At 38.0% G+C, this 27,700-nt stretch overlaps 1 protein-coding gene across 3 annotated transcripts in view; it reads left to right on the top strand.

The window, feature by feature from the left end:
* ACSL4 (acyl-CoA synthetase long chain family member 4) overlaps nucleotides 1-27,700 on the top strand; it is a 77,627-nt gene that overhangs the window by 8,036 nt on the left and 41,891 nt on the right. For all 3 annotated transcript variants that reach the window (XM_020886678.2, XM_020886681.2, XM_020886679.2), the window contains exon 2: nucleotides 19,156-19,208. The gene's annotated coding sequence lies outside the window, so the exon portion shown is untranslated. The remainder of the gene's footprint in view (nucleotides 1-19,155; nucleotides 19,209-27,700) is intronic.

Raw genomic sequence — 27,700 nt, 5'->3', positions numbered from 1 at the left:
ATGGCCACCAAAAGTAAATAACCAATGAATGAAAAAATTCTCAATGTTAAACCAGTTCAGTTCTGTTTTGAGTTTATGCACGTTATTTAAGTTGTAGTTACTAGTAATGATGTAGAAGTACAGTATATTAAAAGGTCATTAGGGGTCTTTTGGGTGTGGTTTGGTTTCAATGAAGGTTTTAAAACTGAGCTTGAACAGTTATTTTGGTTCAAAGAAAAACCAACTGCTCTGACTAATTTTTGGTAAATGTGTGGGCGTAGTTGTGTTCTTTCACAGCTTATAAAAGTAAAGAAAATCTGGGTGTCTGTGGCAACATGAATCTTTGTCTATGGTATCTCAGTCTACAGTAAAATTGAACATTAAGAGAAGTGTGTTGCAGGACCAGGTTTGATTTATATAGTATGTATTCTGCTCATATTTCATCGAGAAGCATTCATTAAGCACATCTGCTATAGGCTCATTATAACCACTTCTGGATTTATACTGTGGGATTTAAAGATGAAAAAACCTTACTTTATGATGAATTCAATAGAGTATTTAACAAAAGACTATTCTACATTGTAGACAGTGGTGTTAATGTGATGGCCCAGTGTAGCTGCTCATGTTTTTGTTACAGCGATTGAAATAGCATCCCCATTCTCCATGGCCTTTCTGGAATTGATTTTGCAGCAAGATGATTTTTTTTTTCATAGGCACTGTGAAGTTAGAAGATTTTATAGGGGAGTAAAAATCCCATGGACAGAGGAGCCTGGCAGGCTACGGTCCATGGGGTCGCAGAGTCAGACACGACTGAGCCACTAAGCATGCACGCAGAATAGAGTTTTCCCATTTCTCACCTGATTAATGATAGGTGCGTGTGAGATGAGACTATTAGCAGAAGTATTTGAAACATTTATGGTGGCTTCTAGTGACTGTTAGAAGTTAAGGCAGTGGAAGGCATGGTGAAATACCTGTTTTCTCTTAGGTATTCTGCTTATTACCTTCAACATGTGCCTGAAGCATTCTAATACTGTTAAAAAAAAAATGACAGGGTTTTTGGAGGACGATTCCCCTGGGGGTACCTAGGTGATGTCATAAAAAAAAGGTCAGCAAAAATGGGCCAGAGCTGCTCCCTATGAAATGGTGATCATTCATTTTTCTCAGAATATATTAGTCATTTCTGCTTTTGAAATGAACTGAAAGCTGAAAACTTCTTGCAGACAGGAAACAGGAACTTGGTTGAATGAGCTTAAAGTTCAGTTATGGCTTTGGAAACAGAAGAGAAGACACAACTAGCACTAGTATCTCATGGGATGCATCCAAGTAAAAGGTGCTCTGTTCTCCATGACTGCTGAAGATGGTAAGTTGAGAAGTAGCTTCAAAGAATAGTTGAAAAACCGTAACTTGACTCAGGGGTGGAACTGAGCAGAACTAGCCATAAATAACTGTCAGATGAATGTGTTTCAGACAAATAGAGTAGAAAAGAGAAAAGCAGGCCGGGATAATGGTATTCTTATACTTGGAACTGCAGAAACCTTCCGGATTTGGTCAATTGCAGGTTAGTCTAGAATGGTTTAAAGCCTTTGGTAAAATATTTGGGATTCCCTCTGTGCCCAGGCATTTCCTTACAGAAGTAGGTTAGAATATCTGTGAAGAAAGTGGTTTCCATACTCTGGAAACTAGAAAAGGCATGGTTCAGGCTCACTATTTGGTGAATTACAGCGACCTGCAGATGGGAAAATGTGTAGTGTTTATTTCCCTCAGTAGAAAGAAATGTCAGTATTAGCATATTCATTCAAATATAGTTACATGTTATACATTTTTAGGCAAAATGACTGAACTTGGAAGGATATTATACAACTCAGATTTTCCACCAGAAATTTTGGGATCCCTTTCCTTTGATTTTGTTTTTAGTGGCAAGTGTAAAGGCCAGGATTTTTATGTAGAAGCAGGTTTTTAATTTATGCCCTTATGTACATTAATTTTAATGTTCTCTTGATCACCAGGAGATCGTTGAGAATTAAACTGTTAATAAGGGAGTAGCTTTCTTTAGGAAGTATCCCCCCAAATAATTTACTTCTTTACAAGTAATTTTAGAAAAGACAACTGCAAAATGGAAACCTCTCTGGCAAATCTCCCTTTTCTGTTTTTTATTCTTATTTTGAAATGGAGTTCCCCAATCTCACTATTCCAGTCTTTCTTTTAGGAATGAGTAGAATTGAATCAGGATGATGATTCTCAACCCCAGAAGTACAGAGTGTTCTCTGCAGTTGTTAAGACACATGCACTAGTCCTGCTGGCTGACGTGAATCCTAGCTCAGTAGGGTCCTTTTGCAGTCACTCTAATTATATGGAGTCTGCAAAGGAAGACTGTTCTACCTGGCTCTTGGGAAAAGAATATTCCAGTGCTCAGATAGCTCCCTAATCTGTCTTATGTCAGCGGTACCCTGCATTTGAGCCATTGTTCTTTGGTTATATGAAATGTTTGTGAGGAGTGATTGGCCTATGATTGCAATGCTATACATGTGGTGAAATGGCAGGGTTGTTCCTAACTCAACTTTCAGACCACTGATCTTTTTCCCATAAAGCCCCTAGCCCTTAAAGATTGTAGGGTTGTTTTTTTTTTTTTTAAACTTCTTAGGGAGAAAGTGTGTTTCCCTGGTGGCTCAGTGGCAAAGAATCTGCCTGCCAATGCAAGAGACTCAGGTTCGATCCCTGGGTTGGGAAGATCCCCTGGAGGAGGGCATGGCAACCCACTCCAGTATTCCTGCCTGGGAAATCCCATGGACAGAGGAGCCTGGCAGGCTACAGTCCATGGGGTCGAAAAAGTTGGACATGACTTAGCAACTAAAAAACACAAGGAGGAAGTGCTTCCTGTTAATCTTGCTTCTAGTTGTTCTCAACTGATGAAGACTGTTGTCCACCTCACTCACTGCCTTTGATTGAAGGATCATGTTGCTTAGGGCATTGCCCACAGGAAAGAGGAGGTGGATTCTATACTAGGGCATGACCAAAGGAGTGGGAGGTGGCTGTGAGCATACAGTCTTTAGCCAGAATGTACCTTGAGTTTTGGAAACTAGGAATCTCAGCTCCAGTTTGTAGTTTAAAGACATATTTTAGAAACCAGCTGTAGCCTGCTGCTACTAAGTCACTTCAGTCGTGTCTGACTCTATGCGACCCCATAGATGGCAGCCCACCAGGCTCCCCCGTCCCTGGGATTCTCCAGGCAAGAACACTGGAGTGGGTTGCCATTTCCTTCTCCAATGCATGAAAGTGAAAAGTGAAAGTGAAGTCGCTCAGTCGTGTCCGACTCTTAGCGACCCCATGGACCGCAGCCTACCAGGCTCCTCCATCCATGGGATTTTCCAGGCAAGAGTACTGGAGTGGGGTGCCATTGCCTTCTCCGAGATGTAGCCTATCGAATCCCTAAACTAAGAGAATATTGAGAAGCCTTGCAGTGTTTAATCTGATGATATCACAGTCCTCAGTGGAAATCTGCAAAATTGAGTCAAAATTCTATTTGTCTTCTTCAAATATGGGGTTGTTATGAAACACATATATGCTACTTTAATGACTTTGATGAGATGCACACAGCTTATTTTGATGCAGCTAATTCTGGTTGAAAGAATTACTTTTCAACCTAGATTAGATTTCTTCACTCTTGCATCGTTTCTAGCTGTTGTGACACTAAGGTCATTTTATTTGTCTGGTCTCTTCTAGATGTCATAACATTTTGTCATGAGATCATGAGAAGTGTTTCTTCTGCTTTGAGAGGAGTGATTAGGAATCTGTTTAGGATGGAAAATCTATTCTTAGATTTGTTGCCTCTACTGCTTACCTCTATGTTGCATGAAAGAAAATCAATAATGTCTCAAAGCCTCACAGTTACATATTTGAGTTAGATAAAATTATTCTGTGGAATGATCTAAACTTTTAGAGTTTGTTTTGAGTTTGGTACTTGGCTGGGTCTGGGGCCATGTCTTGCTATTGCTTGACCGTAAATTTTTTTTTTCTTTTTTTACTGGCACTGCCCCACTGCTGATGAAATATCAGGATGTTGTCTAGGTCGGCTTGGCACCAGATGCCAGACCTTAGTACCTTTCTCTTCTATTTTCAGGCATAGCAGCCCTGGAAACAATCAAATTGAGGTGCTGGAGGTATTTTAATAATATCTTTTCTTATTCTTTAAAAATCTGGCCTGTTACTGTCACACAACCATCAGACCTCAAGATGTGTGCTTAACGGAGAACGTTTGTTTTCAGAACCGCCTCTGTGTTGACCTTGTTTTGCTTTTGAAGAAGAGTAAGCAGTGTATTGCCTCATGCAGTACGTGAGAAAGCAAAGCGCTTTTACTGCTCCTCTATTGTTTGCAAATGTTTCTAGGAGGATTGAATTATAACTTAACTTAAAGATGATACATTTTCGCTTAACAATTCACAGAAATAACTGCAAAGGGATGTCTTAAAGGCAGATTACATTGCAGATACAGCAAAAATTAATTGCTTTAGAGATAAATGGGTGATATCTACTAGTAGGGAATATCAACACTGTTGAAATTGCAGCAAGTTTCTTGGCTGACCTTTTTATGGGGATTCATAATAGCCCTTCCTTAAGCAGTGTCCCATTGAGATGGGAAAGACTTCTGCTCTGCTTGGGAGTTCTTAGTACACTGGTGCTTCTTTTTAAATCTGTTTTTTGAAATTCTTGTTTTGGGTCTCATCTGCAGAAATACCTTATTGATGCATTTTCAATACTCAACTAATGAAACTTCCAGGTAACAAAACCTCAGTTGGGTGTGTTTTGCAATGGAACTGACCTATTCCAAATTTTACACTTGCCAGAGTAGTATTATAACCAGAAAGCTGTAACCTGTTTGTAACAGCTGGGTAGCAGTCTGCAGATGAAATTGATCAAAACCTTTTAGTTTTCTGTTTGTGTACTTCAGCTCTGCATTTTCCTTTCCTTTATTTCTTTTCAGAACCTCACTTTCATCCTTTGGCTTTGCATAATTCTTCTTGTTCCAATATTTAAAGATAAAAAAAAACATTTTGAGCAAGCCAGCTGATCCCTAAGCAGTAACAGGTATAACTGGACAATTCTAGAGGGTAGCTATTATTATTAGCTTTTTATTAATAAAAGATAAGATGATCATCTGATTGGGCATATAGGGTTGAGGGTTGGCTCATGGGTGACCCTCCTTTCCTGTTACAGGTGCATGTCTGCTCTCTGTGTTAGTCTCATGGCCTCTTTTTATAAAATTTTTTTAAAGATTTTTCTGATGTGGATCATTTTAAAAGTCTTTATTGGATTTATTACAATATTGCTTCTGTTTTATGTTGTGGTTTTTTTGGCCACAAAGCATGCAGATCTTAGCTCCTGGATCAGAGATTGAACCTGTCCCCCCTGCATTGCAAGGCAGACTCTTAACCACTGGACCACCAAGGAAGTGCCTAGTCTAATGTCCTTTTAAACTGTTATCTATTGAACACTAAGCTCCAGAAGGAGAGGGCATAGTAAATGTTCACTGGATTTTTCATGAATGAATGTATATTCATGTACCTGTAGCTGCCTGGAATTTGACAACTAGAAACATTACAAAAGAAAAGGATTGGGACTTCCCTGGTGGTCCAGTGGTTAGAATCTGCCTGCCAATGCAGGAGACATGGGTTCGATCCCTGGTCTGAGAAGATCCCACATGCCATGGGGTAACTATAACTAAGCTGGTGCCCAACAACTACTGAGCCTGCGATCTAGAGCCTTTGAGCCACAACTACTGAAGCCTATGGGCCTAGAGGCTGTAGTCCATGCTCTGCAACAAGAGAAGCCACGGCAATAAGCCCGTGCACCACAACTAGAGAGTAGCCCCCACTCGCTGTAACTAGAGAAAGCCCTAGTGCAGCAGTGACGATCGAGTGCAGACAAAAAGTAAATACATTTTTTAAATTAAAAAAAAAAGAAAATGGTTGTTACTGGCTGTCCTTACTTTTAATTCCTTCCCTCAAATATTCTTATGGTGGTTGGTCTTCAGCAATGATGACTACAAAATCAAAGAAAATAGAGACTCAGCCATTTATTTCCGGCTTCAGTGAGTCTTTGCCCAATAGGGTAACTTCACTTTCATATTATGAAAGGCAATGCATATGTCATTAAGTCTTTACAGCTTTTGGTTGTCATGCTAGAAGGCATAGCTTCTTCAAAAAAGAAGTTTGATTCCACAATATTATTCTTTAAATGTAGGAATCTTTTTAACCAAATGGATTTTTTCTTCTAGGTTTAAAAGGTGTGATCTTAATACATGGCTTATTTTTTTAAATAAGTATTTCATATTGGAATAATGTTAGATTTACAATGAATTTATGAAGATAGTTCTGATGTTCTGGATATCTTTTCCCCCAACTTCCCCTAAGGTTAACATTTTACATAACAGACAGTGGCACAGTACTCTACAGTTTAGAATTTGCTTGGATTTCCCTAGTTTTCCTACCAAAGTCTTTGTCTTTCTTCTTGTTCCAGGATCCAGAATTGTTATACATGTTTATTTTAGAAACATGTACGGATAAAAAGACAAAACAAAGTAAGGGTAACCCCCTACCCAGAGACATCTATTGAGATTTTTAGTATATATCCTTCCATATGCCCCCAAACATTTTGAATGCCCCTAAAACACTGGGTCTTAGAAAAGACCCTGATGCTGGAAAAGATTGAGGGCAGGAGGAGAAGAGGATGACAGAGGACAAAATGATTGGATGGCATCCCCGACTCAATGGACATGAGTTTAAGCAAACTCCAGGAGATAGTGAAGAACAGGGAAGCCTGGCATGCTGCAGTTCATGGGGTCGCAAAGTCAGACACGACTGAGTGAACAACAACAACAGAACACAAAATGTGTTTCATATACTGTTTTGCAATTGCTTTTACACTTAATATAGCGTTTACTTTTTTGGTGAACATGTTCCCATGTCTGCTATTTTTTAATATAGTTTAATCTATTCCCTGTCCTGAGGGTTTTTTTTTTTTTGTCATGTTATGTGGCTTGCAGAATCTTAGTTCCTCAACCAGGGATTGAACCCAGGTCCTCAGCAGTGAAAGCACAGAGTCCTAACCACTGGACTGCCAGGAAATTCCCTATCTTTAGTTATTTTGTTTCCATTTATTTGTTCAATTAACTCTTCATGATTAAAGAGAAACTATGTATGTATTCTCAACCTTTTTTCCCCCAACAAACCGGAAATATAGGACACTCTTATCAGTAACAGTGGCTCACTAAACTAGTGACTCTAAATAGATGTGTATTTGGTTGAACTATTTGAAATTGCTATTTTGGGAGGTATATAACAGTTTTTTGACTATCAGTAATTTTATGTGGCTCAACTTAATAGTTTTTTTTTAAATCTTTATTTGTATTTTGAAAAATTTCCGATAAAGATCATGTTCGTTTACTAAGACAAAGTATATTCTTTATTTCCACTAAAAGTGTTTTAAGAGGAACTAAAGAAAAGCTACCAAAATCAATTCATGAAAGCATATTTTAAAATGTGGGATAATACCACCTAATAGTTTTTTGAATAGCTTTCTAAGTCATTCTGATTCCCTTCCTTCCTTCTCACTCCACTCAGAATCCCTGGCATCTCACTCTGAGATTCTCTGCATTTAGAATGATAAGCTGACTCTGAAAAATTTCACCAGGTAAAAGTGTTGACAAATCACCTTCCAGGTGTGTCTGATAAACACAACATCCTTAAGACTTATGCCTGTGTTAATGATATATGCAGAGAACTTGAAATCTGGTGAATTGCATCTGTCCACCAGTATGCTGAAAATAAGCTTCTGAGCATTTAAACTAAGGTCGAAGATGCAGGCTAATTGATGGCCCTGCCTCTTGGTTCCATATCTGTATTGGATAGCCAGGGGCACTGGCGCCACCCAGTGGTTCCTTGTAGACTAGCAGCTGATGTTGCTCTTAATGCTGCCGCCGCTGCTGCTGCTAAGTCGCTTCAGTCCTGTCCGACTCTGTGCGACCCCATAGACAGCAGCCCACCAGGCTCCCCCCGTCCCTGGGATTCTCCAGGCAGGAGTACTGGAGTGGGTTGCCATTGCCTTCTCCGCTCTTAATACTACTTTCACTTTTTTTCTTTCCTGTTTTTCCACGTTCATGGTCTCACCTTCCTTTGCTTCTCTCCATCTGTGCCAGTTGCACTAACGGATTTCATTTAGCCCAGCTGATGAGAATTGGAGCGGTACCCTAGCCATATAATTTTGCTGCGATATCCTTATGTCAGTAAAGGCTTTGGAATATGAGACATGAAATCATAGCTGTAAACATACTGAACAGACTGTTACTTGCTCTGCTTGTGAAATCATTATTCCTACCCAGAATGGCCAGAAAACTTGTATTCTGCCAGAATGTGGCATGTCTCGTGTTTAATTTCAAACTTTTCAATAGATGAGAGGAAGTATTCCTAACATCTCAGATATGAAGAGGCATACATTTCTGCCCAGAGTGAAAGATTTAAGTGGGAATTCATTCTTTGGTCTCCTTCCTCTTTAGCATGACTTGTTATTTCAGTCCAGAACTGTTTTGTAAGCACCTACTGTGTACCTGTACTGTGCTGGGTTCTCGGGATTATAGCAGTGATGGGGACAGAGCTTATAGCCCAGCTGGGGAACAGAAACTTGAACACGTTTAGGTGTTGTGCTATATGAGCACCAGGAGGACAAACAGCAGAGGCACCTGACATAAAGTGGGGAGGTCAAGGAAGGCTTTTTAGAAGTGTCATTTAAACTAAGACCTAAAGGAAGCCAAGAAAAGGGAGAAGAGAATGTTCTTGGCAAAGAGAAAAGCATGTGCTAGATGCAGAGGTGAGAGATTAAGCTTGGTGCTTTTGAGAACCTAAACGAAGTTCGTGATGGCTGGAGCTGTGAGATCAGCTCATTTCAGTTTCATAGCAGTCCCGGGAGGTAGTAGTAGTATTCCCTCCATTTCAGGGTTGTGGCAAATGAGGCGCAGAGGGTACATAACTTGCCCGAGGTCATCCAACTCTAGTAACTGGAACCGCCAGGAACTGGACCCAGGCCGGCTGGCTCCAGCACATTGGTTCACAATTACCCCCCCATCAGGGCGGTGTGTTGTGTGTACTGGAGCTTCACTGTCCCCCTCCCTTTAGCCTTTGCTGGAGCATAGCACCTTATCCTGTTCATCTGTGGTCTTTATTTTATTTTTTTCTGATGGGCCAAATTAAATAAAATCTTTCTTAGTAAGCTGGGATACAGCCTCTTCCAAGAACTGAAGCTTATAAATAGGTGAAAAATTCCTTAAGCTTACAGCATCTGGGTTAGCCTGGAATGTCTCCTGTTTGCTTCAGTCTTTTATCACTGGAATCAAATACCTCATTTGATATGCAACTGTATGGTTGCTAACCTGTATTTTCCAGAAAATCTTAGATGGCACGTTATAATTGGTTGTATTTTTCAGAAATGAATATCAGATTTGTATTCCCTACAAAGTTAGAATTTTTGTCTGCTCAGTCCATGGGGTCGCAAAGAGTTGGACATGACTGAGTGCATAAGTACAAAGTTGGTTTGGCAATAGGTTAATTGTCAAATTAACATTTGATTTAGGTTAATTTAGTGAAAGGGTAAGCACAACTTCTTAAATAGGATTATAGTCTTTAAAAGTCATAAGTTAAAAACCTATTTGTGGCGGTATTTTCTTAAAATGGATCTGATTTATCTTTTATGTACTTAATATACAAGTGTATGCTTTGCAAGATGAGGAAATGACTTCAGTTAGAAATTACCAATTAAAATCTAAGTAGATTTTGGAAGTGGGATTATAAATATTTGGTTGTAGATAAAATATTTAAAGTTATCATAATTTGATATTGTTGAAACACTTGGAATAAAAACTCGTGTGTGTGTTTAATGGCACAAAGCTGATTATTTCATTTACTTACCCATTTGTATATGACTGTGGATTCAGTCAGGACTTAGTACATGGAAGTGTCTTTCCAGTTGTGAAGGTTGGCTTCTGCTGATGTAACCATACATTCTTACCTTGTTCTCTGTGGGACTAGAGTTAGGGTTATTACTGGGTCATCACTAGGGTTGTCTCTCCAAAAAAAGGAAAAAGGTTGAGGGGGGACAACTCTGATAAGAATTCTGGTAAGAATCTGGGACAACACATGACAAACCAGGGAACATACATTAGCAAGCTGAGATATGTGATTGCCTTTTTTTTCACCAATTCACATGTATGTGAGCTTGGTCACTCAGTTGTGTCTGACTCTTTGCGATCCCATGGAGCCCACCAGGTTCCAGTGTCCATGGAATTTTCCAGGCAAGAATCCTGGAGTGAGTTGCCATTTCCTTCTCCAGGGGATCTCCTGACCCAGGGATCGAACCCTCATCTCTTACATTGCAGGCAGATTCTTCACCAATTCACACAGGGCTCAAATTTGTGAGCTTAGCTTCAGAAGCACTGGCTCAACTCAGTTAGTTGAGTTACCCAGCAGCCACAGATAGCTTTCTCTTTACTTTGGAGTAAAAACGTTAATTTTCAAGTAACTTCGTTATTGTGTACTGCAGTGGAATGTTCCGCGTAGCTGCTGTGCCTGTTATTGCTCTGAGCACTGTGAACTCAGTGCCGCTAGGCCCTGTCGAGGTTATTGCAGGACACAGTTGGAGCTGTGTGGGCCTTTACAGGAAATGAGATTACTTAATGATACTTTACTGTTGCCCGAAACATTTTGAAATGAAAACTTTGAGGGAAAGAAATGATTCAACCCTTTCTGCCTCCTACAGCTTTTTGAAGTCAGCTAGTACATATTAGTAACCTGATATCACAGTTGACTGGAATGTCTGAAGCACGACAGTCTTAGGTAAGATGAGCTCCTCTAATATTCTGGGCCACTGGTCCCAGAGTTCAGGTTGTAAACAAGTGGGTACTGATGGAGAATGTACTTCTAAAATCCCCTCCCTGTATCGTCCTTCCTGTCACCGTGTGAAAAGCAAGCAAAGGATACTCATTTGCTGCCTTCTGCCTGTGGTGCTTTCACCTGGGGGCAGGCAGGCCTCAATTCCCATTAGGGGGCTGATTGATATTAATATTATATTAATATTACTTAATAATATATTAGTGTTAATATACTTGGGCTAGCTGAAAAATATTTTCTTTGTGGGGCAGAGGGATGCCAGTATGACTCTTTTCATGCCTCTTAAATCTTTTGCCAGTGTCACCTGACATTTGAGTTCCTGTTTGTTTTAATCGGATAAGTGGGTGGAACTGTGGGCATTAAGGAAATTATTGATACTTCCATCTGTACAGAACCCCTTGTGATTATCTGGATTTTTGATATTTCCTATTCACTTGCCAGTGGGCTTCCCTGGTGGCTCAGACGGTTAAAGAATCTGCCTGCAGTGTGGGAGACCTGGGTTCAATCCCTGGGTCAGGAAGATCCCCTGGAGAAGGGAATGGCTACCCACTCCAGTATTCTTGCCTGGGAAATCCTGTGGACAGAGGAGCCTGGCAGGCTACAATGTAGTTACAGCAAGAAAAAAACCCACTCATTTTATTTCACTTCATAGATCATATTACACGAGCAAAAGAAGTTTCTTTTACTTTGAGTCTAGTTTAAAAACTGAAGTATCTGATCTTCTCTCTACAATGCAGTTATGTCAGCTCTTGGCTCCTTTTGTAGCATCACTTCACCATGTCAGTAGGGCCAAATGCATTATGGGCCATGTTCATTGTCACTTATCAATACCCACATATAAACATAGACACACACTAGAATTAATTGACACTGGTGCTATATTTTTTACTTATGTATTGAATGATAAAAGTAATATGTTCACTGTAGCAGTTTTAGAAAATGTAGGAAAAAATAGGACAAAACTAAAAATGACCTATAATTCTGCAGTCCAGAGATGAATATTTCAGCTGGTAGCCTGCATATATTTGGTTAAGTTTTGTCTTAATCCAATTTCACTTATTAATGTCTTGACCGTTTTTTCATATCCTTAAAAATCTTTGACTATACTGCATTTGATGACTGTAGTGTTAAATCATGAGTCTACATCATTATTTTACCAATCTCCTTTTGGATATTTGCTGCTGTTTCTAGTTTTCTGTTATTTATATCATAGCAGTGACTTTTGTCTATGTTTTTTTGTGCGTGTGCATTTCTATTTCCTTAGGCTAGTCCTAGAAGTTAGAGTAAAATAACTCAGTCATGAGGTATGTATGACTTAAAGCTTCTGAATTACTTTCTATAAAACTTGTACCAATTTACACTTCTGTTAATGGGATATAAAGTGCCTTTCTGTGTACATTTGGCAACACTGAACAATTTCTTTATTCTTAATTGGCATTTTGACAGAACTCAAGTGCATTTTTTTTCAGCAAATAAAACTTATTCCTGGCAGAAATGAAAGTGGCGCTTGCAATATTATGAACAGTAGTACTGCCAGAAACTGGTGGCCCCGGATACTTTGAGAATCATCAAAACAGGCCATATTTTAGCTCTAAGAGTCTGTATTTCTAAAAATATATTTTCTTTTCTCAAGTAGTTTATCAATCTCATCTTTAATGTAGAAGAAAATGCTAATGTTTTTCTCCTAAAATGATTGCTTCATGAGTACTTATTGTTCATTATCTTAGCGCTCTCTCTGTGTTTATTTATTGAGTCATGTCTTTAAAAACAAAATGTAACTTCTGGCAAAAATTGCCCAAGATTTTGGAAAGTTTTGATTGTTACACAGCAGTACTTTCTGGTCAAGATCTCTTAAAGTAACAAATACTTCTTTCAAGCATTGTTCAGTTCTTCAGTATTTTAATAAAAGCCTTGTAAATTCAGAATTACCCATGTATCAACACACTGCTTGAGTAAACTTGAAAGGAAGAGATGTGGTAAGTCCAGTGTTTGATATTATGCAATCAATTTGTTCAAAACACTCTTTTAAATCAGTATCAGAAGATCATTCATTGCTCCTGAGTCAACGATTACCAATGTGTCAGCAATTTTCATCTATTAAAACAGTTCTTCCCCAGTGATTGCCTCCTAATAGTCAAGCTATATCTTAGGGGGATCTTACAAATAGTATTCTTGATATTTGTGGCTTTAAAAATTTCTTATTTAAATGCAGTTGTTCTATTGAGAGCATTTAAAGAGAATGTGCCTTTCTGTCCTGATACTGTTAATTTCATCCTAGGTAACCAAAAGTTTAGAAATAGTGTACTTTTTTGCTTTCTAATATTCTCACATTTCATCTTAAGAGTAAAACTAATCAACAGTGATTAGAAAGAAATTCTTACATTAGCCGTATAGGGAAGCATATAAGACACTTTCCTTATGTTCTAGAAAATAGATCCTCTCTTAGCTCCTGTGATCATTTGGAAGGGGAGAGAAGAGAGTTTCTTCCTAGAGACTAGTTACTCTCATTTTAAAGCGTATTTCAGCTCTGGAAGTCTATAGCTTTGTAGATAAGGAATGGAATTTATATGCATATAGTTTATCTTCCTGTCCCAGGTGAGATCTGGTACTTATATTGTAAGTAGATACTTTTCATTTTTATACATACACACAATTTACATATGTGTGATATGCAAATTGTATGTGTGCATGTATATATATAAAGCCATGCTAATGATGAAACTGTGTGTGAATATAATTCATATAATTTACCATACTAACAACTATAAGGGGAAAAGTTATGTAAGAGAATGGGTGATAGCAGAATTCTTAACTAGAGCTGAAGTATTTCTCTTAATGTTCAAACCAGACTCTGTCTTTGAGCTTGACAATGGGTAGACAATTGGTAGACAATGGGTAGAGTATAAATAAACATTGCTTCAAAACTGAGAAAATGAAACAAAGAATTTACCCCAGAATACTGCAGATTTAACTACATAAAGAAATACTCATTGTTGTCATGGATATGCAATTTATATATTGTTCTAGCACTGAAAAGAATAATTTCTGACTAATGAGTAAAACAAAGGATTTTCTCTTTGGCTAAAATTGATTATCATTGTATCATTGTTCTAAAATATAATGGTAGTTTTTTTGTTTTAAGTACTTTTCCAAAATATCTGCTGAAGTTGATAATGTAAAAAAAAAAACCTATCTTAAAAATAGTTACTAATGAAATGAAAGCTGATATTAAATGTAAAATGAGTTAAACCAGCTATATTCTCTGACAGCTGTTAGTTTCCTTTATCCATTCCAACAGATTTTTAATGCTCTTTCAAGCCAAAATAGATGCAGAGATAATAAGACACAATCCTTGCCCTATATGACCTTATATTTATGTTTACTTAAGTGATTAAGATAAATTCATAAATGGTATAAGGTGCAGTTAACCTAGCAGTTTGACTTAACAATTCTGCTAGAAATGTATCCTATAGAAGGGCTGGCATAAATATATTGTTAAGGGTGTTTATTGCTATGTTTCTAATGATGAGAAATTAGAAAATCCCAAATACCCATCAGTAGGGAAGATTGGTAAGACTTAATTTTGACATGGCCATACAATGGAATACCATATAACTGTTAAAAATTTAAAAAGCAATAACAAAGTAGTGTTATGTTAGATCTATGTATTCTGACATGGAAAGGCATGTAAGAGCCATTTTTTAAAAAGAAAGTTGCAAGCTTGTATAGATAGTATGATTCAGTTTTTAAAAATTGTGTGTGTATATTGGAATATGCTTAGAAAAAAGTCCCCAAGGGTATTCACCAAACTGTTAAAGCTCTTGTTTCTAGAGGATTGAATGAAAAAGATAGTTTCACTTGTATTTGATATTTTGTAATGTTTGTTTCTCAAGCAGCTTTTTGAGATCATGAGTATTTTATAAACACTTTTTGATTTTAACTGACTTTTCCATGAAGCAACATTATAGTCTATGACTAGTCTGTGACTAGTCTAGAGTCTGGAATTATATCTGTACTCTTTTCATGATAGATTCTGGGTAGTTTTACTTAGGTTATACCATTTCTTTAATAGTTTTAATGTTTACAAATCAAGTGATCTACAATCTTAGGAGCATTTAAAGCTCCTGGACCACTCATACTCAAGTATATTTTTAAAGGGAAAAGAAAAGATTCTATTGTAGCTTAGACTCTGAGCAGTACCTCTGGTAATTTGACTAGCTTATGACTGTCATGTAGGCCTTTTAAATGAGTTATTTTCTTGTTCCTTTAGGATTTTGAAAAACTAATTTTTAAGTAAGCAACTTTTATTTCTGGAAACTTTGGAAGATACTAAGTCAAAGAATACACAGCATAAAATTAGTAAAGCATGTAAAATTCCCCTTTAATTGTACCATGCAATAATAGCAGTATTATTCGGTGCATGTCTTGCTAATTTTTCTACGAATATGTGCCGTCTCAAATATGTATGTATATATATAATGATAAACTCATACATACTGTTTTGCACCTGTGTTATTCTTTATTTCAACACCTCTGACCTTTAAAATATAGGCTAGCATGGCAGTTTTCATCCATTAGTACTTGCCGGTATAAAAAATTTTGTATACATAGATTTATAAAAGACTGTTGCTTAGGGAATTGTTTTGTAAGGGACTTTCCAGGATTTACTTTTAGATTTGGACACAATGTGCGTAGGACTTTGTTAATGTTTCCCACTCTTTCCCGAAACATTCTCTTTTAAACTTACTAAGATTGGTCCTTGAGTCATTAAGGAAGGAATGATTGATCATGCCTGCAACATTTCCATCTGATGCTATCACATTTTTAGTATATTGACTTTACTTTAGAAAAATGTTTCCAAGATATTCATTAGCAGACTAACTTATTTACAGAAAGGGCAAAAACTAAACACATTAATGGTTTGTTTTGAAGTCTGTCTCAAAACATGAGGTTGAACAACACTGCCTTCTATTTGTATTACTTTTCCCCTTAGTCACCCTCTTGTTAGCTGCAAGGACACTGTTATGCTTCTTGATATTTAGTGGGGAAGGCTTTCTCAGAGCTGCCTCATTCCCTAATTGAAAGATGATCAACTCTAGATGCTGTATTATAACTCCTTTTTTTCATGCCACCAAGTGACTATAAAGTGGAAACAAACCATGTTATATGCTTTAGTCTGTTAAAAAATTTGCTATGCTAAGGATTTCCAACTTCCTTATGTTGCAAAAGCTTGCATATCCGTGAAAGTGAAAAGTATGACTCAAATTTGCGCTATAATCTTAGCCAGATAATCCCTATTTCTGATCATCTGTAAAGAGAACCTGCGTGTTGATAATCTGTTTAGTTCTTTTATATCAAATTATTTCTTCAATTTAATAGGATGACTTTAAGAGGAGGATGCTATTTTGTAGGGAGGAGGTGAGAGAGAGGCAAGTGCCAGTTTTTCTGTTGTGTAGAGAAAATTAGGCTTGGTTAGGAAATATGATTTGATTCCCTTTTATCATACTGGGCAGCTGTTGCTTGCTTGCTTTTTTTTTATGTGTGTGATGAAAGAAATGCCCTTTATGATTATAGGCACTGAGAAAAATTATGTCTGTCTTTTGTATTAAAGAACATCTGAGAGTTACTTTGTCCTGCCCAATTGATTGAGGGCTCTCAGACTGGAAATTAGCCAAAGGTTGGTATGGGCCTCTCATCCAGCTGAAAGAGTTCTCTTATACTTATGAGTATCCTCTCCAGCCTCTCTCTCTGTAGGACCAATGACCAAGTGTCAAGTCTCCTTTGGAAACTTTCACTAGGGAAATTATTTTTCAAATTTCACAAACTGCTAGATAGTTTTGTATCCTGTCCCCACTCTGCACCACCTATAGGTGTTCAAGTGATTTTATGGAAGGTTGGTTTTTTGTTGTTTGTTAGTTATCTGAATTAAGCTTTGTGTGGGGGAGGAAATACATGCATTTGTATAAGAAATATGGAGTTTTTCTTCCTCAGCATTCTCTTTTTGAGCTCTTGGGACTTTGTTTTAAAAGGAACATTCAGAGATTTCCCCTCTTGGTGTTAATATCAAGTGTTAGCCCTCAGGGAGAAAAGGAAGAAAATATTAAATAGTGTGTCTTTTGTTTATAAGTAATCTTAACCACTTGCATTCACACAGGTACTGATACTATTGCCAGAGCCCCCTTTCCTAAAGTAGATTGTGGGTAGTTGAAAAGTAGTAGTTGAAGTTGAAAAGTAGTTCTATTAAGCCAAACGAGAGGCATACTCAATTAGTGATTGATCTAGGTATAAACCTTTGTTTCCTTCACCCTCCTGATGGTAGCAAAAGAGAAAACCAACTGTTTGAGTTAATACCAGCTAGTTAGTATGTTGATTAGTTATATGGATGTTTGATTTGCAACTTCCATTGGGGTGTCTAGAGTAAAAATTTTGTTTGAATGTTATTCTCATAATCATATGGAAGTAGTACTGAGCACTACTGGATGGAAAGAAAACTGAAGCATAATATGATGCCCAGTCGTGCTGAAATGTAAGTAAACAGTATCAGTTACTGGAAGCTTTATTTTACTGTTCTGAGTATTCAGATGGTAAGAAGTTTTCTCCTGCATTTTCCAAAATAGACTAACCCTCAACTATAAATGGATCCTAAACCTTCACAGTGTATATATCTTGAAGAATGTCACAAGACTATATCTTTATTCATTGAAGGAAGATGAAAATTGTCTCTCATTTCTACTTAGAATAGTGCTGTATTTGAATTTGGAAAGAGCCATGTATTGTTTAAAGGAAATAATTCATTTTTAATGAGAAAATAGCTGGGTGCATGTGGCATTGAGGTTGGGGATAACCAGTCAGATTGACCTACTAGTTTCCTATAGTCAGACTTTGTGTCTGAACTTGGCTCCTGTCCTGACTATGGGACAATAAGAGGTACAAATAAAACCATTTACATCATGACTCCTGCTCCCTGTCATTTAAAAAATTTTAATTGTGTATATATATATTCTATTGAGATATAATTAACATATAACATTGTATAAGTTTAAGATGTACAATGGGTTGATTTGATATATTTATATATTATACTGATTACTACCTTAGTATTGGCTAACAACTATCACATCATGTTAACATTTCTTTTTTGTGACAAGAACATTTGAAATCTAATCTCTTAGAAATTTTGAAGTGTGTAGTACAGTATTGTTAATCATAATTACTATGCTGTGCATTATAGATCTCCAGAACTTACTCAATGTTCTAGTTTCAAGTTTGTATCTTTTAACAACATCTCCCCAATTCCTCCACCATCCCACTCAGCCCCTGATAACCAGCCTTCTAGTCTGTTTCTTTGTGTGAGTTTGACCTTTTCAGATCCATATAAGTGATATAATACAATATTTGTCTTTCTTTGACTTAATCTAACTATAATGTCTCAGGGTCCATCCATGTTGTTGCAAATGGCAGGATTTCCTTCTTTTTCATGACTGAATAATACCTCCATTGTGTGTGTGTGTGTGTGTGTGTGTGTGTGTGTGTGTGCGCGCATGTGTGTATGCATGCATATCACATCTTCTTTATCCATTCATCCATTACAGACACTTAGGTTTTTTCCATATCTTGGCTATTGTGAATAATGCTTCACTAAACATGGGAAGGCATTGAAGAGATCTTCAGTATCCTGTTTTCATTTCCTTTGCATATATAAGCAGAAGTGGGAATGCTGGATCATGTGATAGCTGTAGTTTAAATTTTTGAGAAACCTCCATACTGTTTTCCATAGCGGCTGCATCAGTTTACATTCCCACCAACAGTGCACAAGAGGTCCCTTTTTCTCCACATCCTCACCGGCACTCATTATCTCTTGTCTTTTTGATGACAGTCATTCTAATAGATGTGAGGTGATAACTCATATAGTTTTGATTTGCATTTCCCTGATGATTAGTGATATTGAGCACCTTTTCATGTACCTTATTGACCATTTTCTTTGGGAAAATGTCTGTTCAGTCCTCTGCCTGTTTCTTAATCTGCCCTTTTCCCATAGGGTTTTGACTATTGTTTCTTAAAGCCAGACTCAGTTACTTTTGTAAGACCCCAATAGCACTATTTCTAGTCATTTCTTGTTTTTCCTTTGGTACCTGGCTTATCATGAACTAAGGTGCACAGGTAATGCGAAAAAGCAGATGGGTTTCTTTTTAAAAAGGATCTTTTCTTATGTCACCATACACATAAATATTGTCTCTTATTGCAGATTCAAATCCAGAAAGGTATACGGGTTCTTCTTAAGAGAAAAAGAGAAAATCTGTAAGTATTTGTCCTTTAAAAATTCTAAATTTGCAATCTTGTCAGCTTTTGGAGAAAGTTAAGTGACCAAACTAATAGACATTTTTCCTCTCTTTATATTGGAAAAGCCCTGCCAATGTTTATGTTAAAAAGGTAAAAAGGCATTATTTGGAAAAGTAAAATAGGAAAACTTTTTATTCTGGACAGCTTCTAAGATTTAAACCATCTGTCACTCATTTATGAATGGGGAAGTGATAATTAAAATATAAATATGATCTTTTTTTTTCTTTGAGTATTACCAAAAAGTGGAGTCAGGATTGGAGTTCCAGTTCTGACCACTGAGGCAGTGTGTCTCTGAAAAGTTATTTAGTTTCCCTTTGCCTCAATTTCTTCCATCTGTAAAATGAGCTTAATAGTAAGTGTCCAGTGAATGGTTCATTAATATTGATGAAGTTGAATCTGTAGTAGTGTATACTTTCTCCAATAAATTGAAGCTTAATTTTAGTTATTATTTCTCAAAATGATTTAAATATATTTCTGATCTTCAAAAATCTAAGCATCAGTGCTGTCCTTCATGGAACACCTACTCTAGAGTATAATATAGAATGAAAGAAGTATAACAGAGCACCTAAAATTATAATTTTAGTGTTTGAGCCTTGGACCTTGAAAATTACCTAGTTCAGGAGTTCCCAAACATTTACTTTTAGACGGTACCCTGACCAGTCGAAGACTTTTTACTGGTCCGTGGTGAAGTGAGAGAAATAAACCCCACAGGCCATGAGATTTTTAAAGCTGAACTTTTTCCATTTGAAAAAATGCTGCTTATTATAAGTTATAACCTTCTAATTTTGAGGAGTTAGACCCGTTCTGTATTATATGAAATGATGATGATAGTAAATGATAGGTTTTTGTTTTTTATGTCCATGCTTGGCCGAAAAAAAAAAAGGGGATGTTGTATCATTGCCCTCACCATCATTCTTTGTTTATAAAACTTTTACTTCTCTGTGATATCTTAAAATCTGAATCCAACTTTCTCGTGTAGATGAGGAAATAGACAAGAGGTAATTTAATTTGTTCCAAGTAGTGCAGTTCGTCAAGCTGCTGAGCCAGGACCAAAGCCCCGTATACAATGCTGTCTCTCTTGTATTTCTGGTCTTCTGAGAATCGCTCTCATTATAATAGATTATGAAACTGAAACAGAAGAAATAGTAGTTTTTATGTGTAGTAGTAGTTTTTATGTAACTATTTTTGAATTCCAAGTATAAAGAAATTCAAGACTTAATGTGCTTGTATAGCGAAGATTGCTACAGTTGACTGATTAAGCTGCATTAGAAAAATCTTGAACATGAACAAAGATTTTCATCAACAGACCAAAATTAGTTGTCTTCAAATTCAGCTACACAGGTAGCATGCTATCCCATGATTGACAAAGGAGATAAGGTAATGGGTTTAGTGTTTCTTTTGGGAAATAGACCATAGTGCAATTGTATGGGCTGTAGGATTCAGGCTCCTATAGTTATTTATATACAGAGAATCTATTTCCTGTTTCTTTTTCCCTCTCCACCCCCACCCCACACGTCACACACACACACAAATTTATTGTAATTGGCCTACAGCCCATTTAGATGTGTAAGAGAAAGAACTACCAAGGTGAAAAGCAGGAGTTTCCAGAAGCTTTAGCAAGAGCATCTGGCCAGCTCAGGAGTCAACAGACACTGGAGAGAGTTCTTCAATTGGCATGGTGCCCTGGCTCTTCCAAAGTACACTTCAAAATAGAAATACCTAATTCCCTTATCTCACTCATGTTCGTGAAGCTTGCATGGGTCAGGTGATCAAATGAACGTGAAGAGAGAACAGAATGGAAAATATTCCTCATCCCTAACATGGAGACATTACCTCTAAGAGTACTTTTCCATGGCTTCTTGTATTTGACTTCATGTGGCATCCTTCTTAAGTTAAAAATTCTTTAATTCCTCAAATGTCAGGTACACCCATAATTCAATGTGAATAATTTAAATATGTATTGCCTTAATAATAATGTTAATAATAAAAATACACATTGAATTTTTTCATTGTCTTTGGAACATCTATGCCCTTTTGTTTAATAGCACTAATAGTTGAGTTGACTGAATGGCTGTTAGATTTCAGTCTTCAACAGATTTATCAGTCACTGAACTCTTTTATTAATCTCAGTTATAAGATATATTTGCTACTAAAGAGCAGAGTGAGGTTTTGTTGTTTTATTTTGTTTGTTATCTACCACAGTACAGTTTCACATTATGGTGGCCTGGTAGCTGAATCATAGTGACTTATTTAGCCATTTTGTAAGAAATGGTTTAAGACTACCTTGCTGCATAACTTTTTAACAGTGTGAGTACTGGAAAACAACATTCATAGAGAACCAATCTATTGAATTGGTCCCTCCTCTAGCAAAGGCCAGAGGATAGGGCATGTGGCCAAAAAAGATGTAAGTTGCAAAATTCTCGCTGTAACACAAAGGCTGTGGGAAATAGCACTGCAGGTTAACAGATTTTTTTTTAACCTGTGCTTAGTGTTGGCAGCTCACAGCTGTATTAATTTATTATAATTAGTAGATAAGATGATAGGAGACAGATGTGTAACAAATAGCAGATAATAGTCTGTATATTTCTCATTCAGATAACACATTTATAACTGTGAGCTAATTTGAAAGTTCAGATATGTAATCCGATTGTTTTTAATTAACTTATATTAAGATCATAAAGAAAAAATACCCAGTACGTGGAAGACTTTACAGACAAAAAGTCTACACCATGCATGATGGGCCATTTAATGTAGCAGCAGGGTTTTGTCTAGAGGGACCTGTAGCAGATCCTCTTTAGCAGCAGCTGTAGGGATTGGGGTTGTCATTGTCGTTGTCTGCTTCCCTTCTACAGCACTGAACCCTTTATATTTCTCTCTGAACACATAACTCCTAGACCTTAGTTTCTCTCCCATTTTTCATGATGTCTGATAAAGTTGGATTATAACATCATGCTTTGTTGGCAGGTGCCACTTCTAGCATGATATATCCTCAAAATTCCTTATATGTAAGCTTTGGATTAAATTATATCCAACCCACTCTCAACTTTGGAAAGCTTTAAAAATCAAGTGTGTTTTTAAAAATAAAAATCAAGTGTGTTTTTAAAAATAAAAATCAAGTGTGTTTCAATCACTTAAAATGAGGAAGATAAATGTACTTGTACACAGTGTGTGTGAAGTGTGTAGGCACAACATTGTATGAGGCTCCAACATTTCAACACACTGCATCTCCTTATTTCAACATATGTAGATAGGATCCCAATTATACTATCCTGTGACCTAGAAAAAGCATTATCTGATGCATGCTGGGCATGTTCTTAATGCATTATGGGAGGGAACAAGAAAGGGCATCTTCAACATGGCAGCTGAGGTGCTTTCTTTGCTGGGGAAAGCTGGGAAGAGACTAGCAGGATGGCGACTTCAGGAGTTAATATACGTCCAGGTGATGAAGCAAACAGGTTTGGTTAATTTTGTTAGAGATGTTACCAAAGATCAGTCATAGCTGTGAGACTCTTCTAGTCAAACTAGCTAGGCAGGGGTACGGTGTGTGGTGTAGAGCGTCTGTCTAGTCATCCTAGGTGTTTGCTTTTCTTTTGCTTTTTTTTCAGGTTTCAAATGTATTTATTATAATTACTGTATACTTCAAAAGTTTGACTGTATAAGCTATTTCATATTGATTAGATTGACTTAGCAACTTTGAGTCACATGAGACTTACATAGAGCAGACAGATATATATTTCACATGATTATTCAGTCCTACAAACTGTCTGATAGCAAAAGATCATGCTAGCTACTCTTACTGCCTTTTATTTTCTTAAAATATTAACATTTAATAAGTTTTAATGTTGAAATATAAGGTTAATTATGTTGTAGTGCCTATGAAGTTTGATTTCATTAACCAAAGCAACTGTTTTCTTTAATGTGTATATAACCTTTCTCCTATATGTTTTAAAATCACTTGAAACTTTTTAATAGTGTGTGAAAGAAAATAGGAATTTTTTAAAAAGCACTCCACCCCTTTACAAAAGTCTTGTTGATGCAATATCTATGTCGAAGTGTGATCTTTTAAAGTGCAACAGGTATGCATATCTGTTTTAATCTCTTGGAATTTTTATAATTGTTTTCTGATTTAATGTTTAGTGGATATAGGCTTATCCTTTTCAGAAGGCAAATTATTTCTTTCTTTGGTATTTGAATTACTCTTAACTGATGTGTGATTTGAAAATGTGATTTCTTAAAGTAGCACTGACAGTTAATCATTGATTATCACATTGATATCTCTTACATTTTCATAAGGAAATATATCAAGGACAGATGAAGTATATTTGTCTCTACCACGTGTCTCAACTTGGTAGATGCATGGATCCTTGCTTGGTTTAGACCATTTTCTAAAACTTTCAGAAAAAAATATCTTGGCATTGACTTTAGTTTATTATTTTTTCTCTTTCTTAAATGGGTGTTGTGTCACATACTACTAGGAAAGATGATAATTTCTTTTAAATTCCTTCTTTAATCAGTATGTCATGTTTGTTTACTTTGTGTGCTGGAGCTTCATGTATTACTAATGCTTTTTGTGTTTAACCTATCTCAGAGCATTTGAAGTAACTGGAATGAAATACTTAACGTTAAACTTGGCCTCAAAACAAGAAGCAACGTAAAATTACATCTGATTTTCATTTAAACTTCTAGGACTTACTGGGCAGCTAAAGGGCTCCCCACCCCCCCACTGCCCCGCTCTGCTGTAAAAATGCCTTAGACTGTAGGACAGATCAGTGCTCAGAGTTGTCATCAGGATTTTTTCATACACAAAGTTTGTCACTCTCACCTATTTAAATTATACCTGTATGACCCAGGTCACAGACAGTACAGCTAAAAGCATGGACTTTAAAATCCAGTAGACCTGGATCAGAATCCCTACTTAGCTGTGTTATCTTGGTCAAATGATCTGTCTGAGACTGTTATATCATCAGTTATAAGTTATATCCCTAGGGTAATTAGTTCAGAGTGTTTCTGAAGGATTAAAGGAAATAGTGTATCTAAAGGACTGAGCACAGTCCTAGCCCATAGTACAGGCTCAGTAAGTGGTTATTAGTCTGATTCTCAGGCTTCCCAGGTGGCTCAGTGGTAAAGAATCCACCTGCCAGTACAGGAGATGCAAGAGATGCAAGTTCGATCCCTGTGTCAGGAAGATCCCCTGGAGGAGGGCATGGCAAGTATTCTTGCCTGGAGAATCCCATGGACAGAGAAGCCTAGCAGGCTACAGTCCATGGGGTCACAGAACAGTTGGACACAACTGAGTGAGCATGCAATCTGATTCCCAAATGGAATGCTGAACATCAACAGGAATGATTTGCTATCCCCTGACTGAAGCTGATGCCCTGCCCTTTGCAGCTGCATCATTTGATTTTAAGGAAGTACAACTCAGAGTTCATGTCCTCCTGGTGGGACAGCAGTATCCCTCTCATACATGGCAGGACAGCATTCCTTTGTGAAAGGCATCCGTGAAAAGGCACATGGTACAAATTCTATAATCCTCTTGCTTTTGTAACAGCTTGTCTTTTTCCTTTGTGGAAAAGGCAGTTTGTCCAGTTTCATGTTTTCCATCAAGCAACTAAACACATGTTCAAGTTAATTACCAGGGATTTTAAGAGTATACCATTTCCTGGAGTGTTGGCATGGACAAGTGATTTTTTTAAAAGATGACTAAGATTGGTTGTCTTCTGGCTATTGCCCTTAACGTCCATTTTTACTTTATAGTTTCAGAGCAATCCCATGTCCATTCTTATTTCAGTCAACAAGTTTATTGAACACTTCATACACAGAGGTACAAGTATAGGAGGATTCAGCAGCACACAATAAACTCTGCCTCACAGAACCTTTATGTTCTAATGGAGGCCTTGAAAATAAACATGAAAGATAAAGCATATGCTGTAGTAGTGATAAGTACTAAGGAGAGAAATCAAAATGGGCTGTTATTTTAGAGTGACTGGAGAAGACCTTGGGTTTCCCAGGTGGCTCTGTGGTAAAGAATCCACCTGCAATATAGGAGATGCAAGAGACCTGAGTTTGATCCCTGAGTCAGGAAGATCCCCTGGAGAGGGTATGGCAACCCATTCCAGTATTCTTGCCTGGGAAATCCCATGGACAGGAGCCTGGCAGGCTATAGTCCATAGGGTCACAGAGTTGGACACGACTTAGCAACTGAGCATGGAGAAGGCCTTACTGAAGGGGTGATATTTGAATAAAGGCAAAAAGGAGATGAGAAAATAAGCTGGGCAGGTATCTTGGAAGAATGTTCAGGCAGAGAGAATAGTGTGTACAAGAGCCCTGAGGCAGGGTCATGCTTGTTGTGTCCCAGAACCATCAAGGAACAAGTGGCATGGTAGCAGAAGGAAACAGGGACAGTGTCGCAGATGAAGGCAGAAACTTGAGGTGGGGGACAGGTACCTTTGCATAGATTGGAGTAAGGACTATGTTTTTTTTTTCTGGATGAGTCACATGGGGATTCTTTGAAAGGTTTTGAGCAGAGGAATGGCATGATCTAGCTTACAGTTGAACTAGAGCACTCTGGCTGATGAGTTTAGAATTTGTTATAAAGGTGGAAGCAGGGAGCTCACATTGGCTATTGCATTTCTCCAGGTGAGAGGAGATAGTGGCTTGAGCCAGGTTGGTATGTGTGGAGGTGGTGAGAAGTAGTCAAATTTGATACCTGTTTTATAAGTAGAGCCGGTAGGATTTGCTGATGAATTGGGTGTGGAATTGTGAGAAAGAGAGGGGAATGAAAGTGAACCTGATTGAAGGCTTTTCATTAAAGCAACTGGAGCTACAGAGACGAGCAAGACTGAGTGGGCTATTTGTGGAAGGATGATCAGCGGCTCAATTTCCTAGCAATACATATGTATTAAATGAGTATGTAACTGATATCTAAATGGATCTGTTGAGGAGGCAGTTGGATATACAAATGTAGTGCTTAAGGGAGACCTTCAGGCTTAGCAGAGAAACTTTGGGATCATCACCATATATATGCTGTTTAAAGCTATGAGCCTAAATGAGATCACCTTGGGAGTGAGCTTAGATAAAGAAGAGGTTCAAGGACTGAACACTATAGCATTGAGAGGCCCAGGAGATGAGGAAGAAGCAGTAATGAAGATGGAGAAGGAATGGTCAGGGAAGTCGGAAGAAAACCTGAAGAATGGGTTCTCCTGGAAGCCAAATGAAGATGTTTCCAGCAGGAAAAGAGGGGTCAACTGAGCTGAAGGCTGGTGGTGGGTCAAGGGCAGGGTGAGGGCTGAGCTTTAATTGACCTTGGGATCTGACAACATGGAAGTCATTGGTAACCTTGAACAAAGCAATTATGTGGAGCAGTAGGAGGAAACCTGAGCTCAGTGGGGTCAAAAGAAAAGGGGAGATAACCGGGTGACAGAGCATAGGGACAACTTTTTAAAGGAGTCTTAAAGAGAAGGAGAGGGTTTCCTAGGTGGCGCTAGTGGTAAAGAACCCACCTGCCAATGCAGGAGACTTAAGAGACACAGGTTCGATCCCTGGGTTGGGAAGATCCCCTGGAGAAGGGCATGGCAACCCACTCCAGTATTCTTGCCTGGAGAATCCCATGGACAGAGGAGCCTGGCGAGACTATAGTCCAAACAGTCAGATGTGACTGAAGTGACTTAGCACACACACAGAGAAGGAGAAGAAATGGAGCCACAGGCAGAGAATAAGGTACAAGAGAGGGAATGGTTTTTAAGATGAAAGAAATCATAGCCTGTTAGGATGTGGGTGGGACCAGTTCAGCAGAGCAGGAGAAAGTAATGAGGCTGGAGAAGGAAGAGTCAATAGAGCAGTGCTGCAAGGTCTTTCTGGTCCAGACAGGGGCTTCATGCACGAGTGAAGGGGTCAGCCTTGGCTGGGAGCATCACCAGCCCATCTCTAGTCACAGGAGAGAGGAGAAATGTGACCACAGATGTGAGTAGTTGCAGAGACACTGGTGGGAGTCTGTGGATGTTCTCTTCAGACAGTTTCAGTTTTCTCAGCCAAATGGTAAGCCAGGTCAGCAGCTGAGGTTGAGGACAGTGAAGGAGCCTCGGTGGTCTGAAGAGAGAAAACAAAGCGTGAACCCCAGGAGAGCAAGCCTGTGGATGGCCTAGGGCAGGGCAGTGTGGCTTCTCTGCAGCTTCAAGGGTCCATTTGAGGGAGCAGCCATGGATCTAAAGGGGGATGTTTGGCACTGTTGAGTGTTTCTCCAGCCAAATTCAGCTTCATGGGGATGGGTGCAGATGAGGTGGTAAACTGAATTTAACCAGGTTGTGGTTTAGCTGAGTGAGTACACTGAAGTGGGAGGGGGCAAGAGGGTTGAAAGTGTATTCCAGGGACCAATACCACACACCCATGGAAATGAAGCTGGATCAGACAGAGGACTTTCCCAACAGTGCCATGAAGTAGATAACACAAGCAGT

This window comes from Odocoileus virginianus, unplaced genomic scaffold, assembly GCF_023699985.2.
Source record: "Odocoileus virginianus isolate 20LAN1187 ecotype Illinois unplaced genomic scaffold, Ovbor_1.2 Unplaced_Scaffold_1, whole genome shotgun sequence".
In the NCBI taxonomy this organism is placed as follows: domain Eukaryota; kingdom Metazoa; phylum Chordata; class Mammalia; order Artiodactyla; family Cervidae; genus Odocoileus; species Odocoileus virginianus.
Note: the sequence above shows the minus strand (reverse complement) of the source record. Positions and strands in the feature narration are given on the sequence as shown.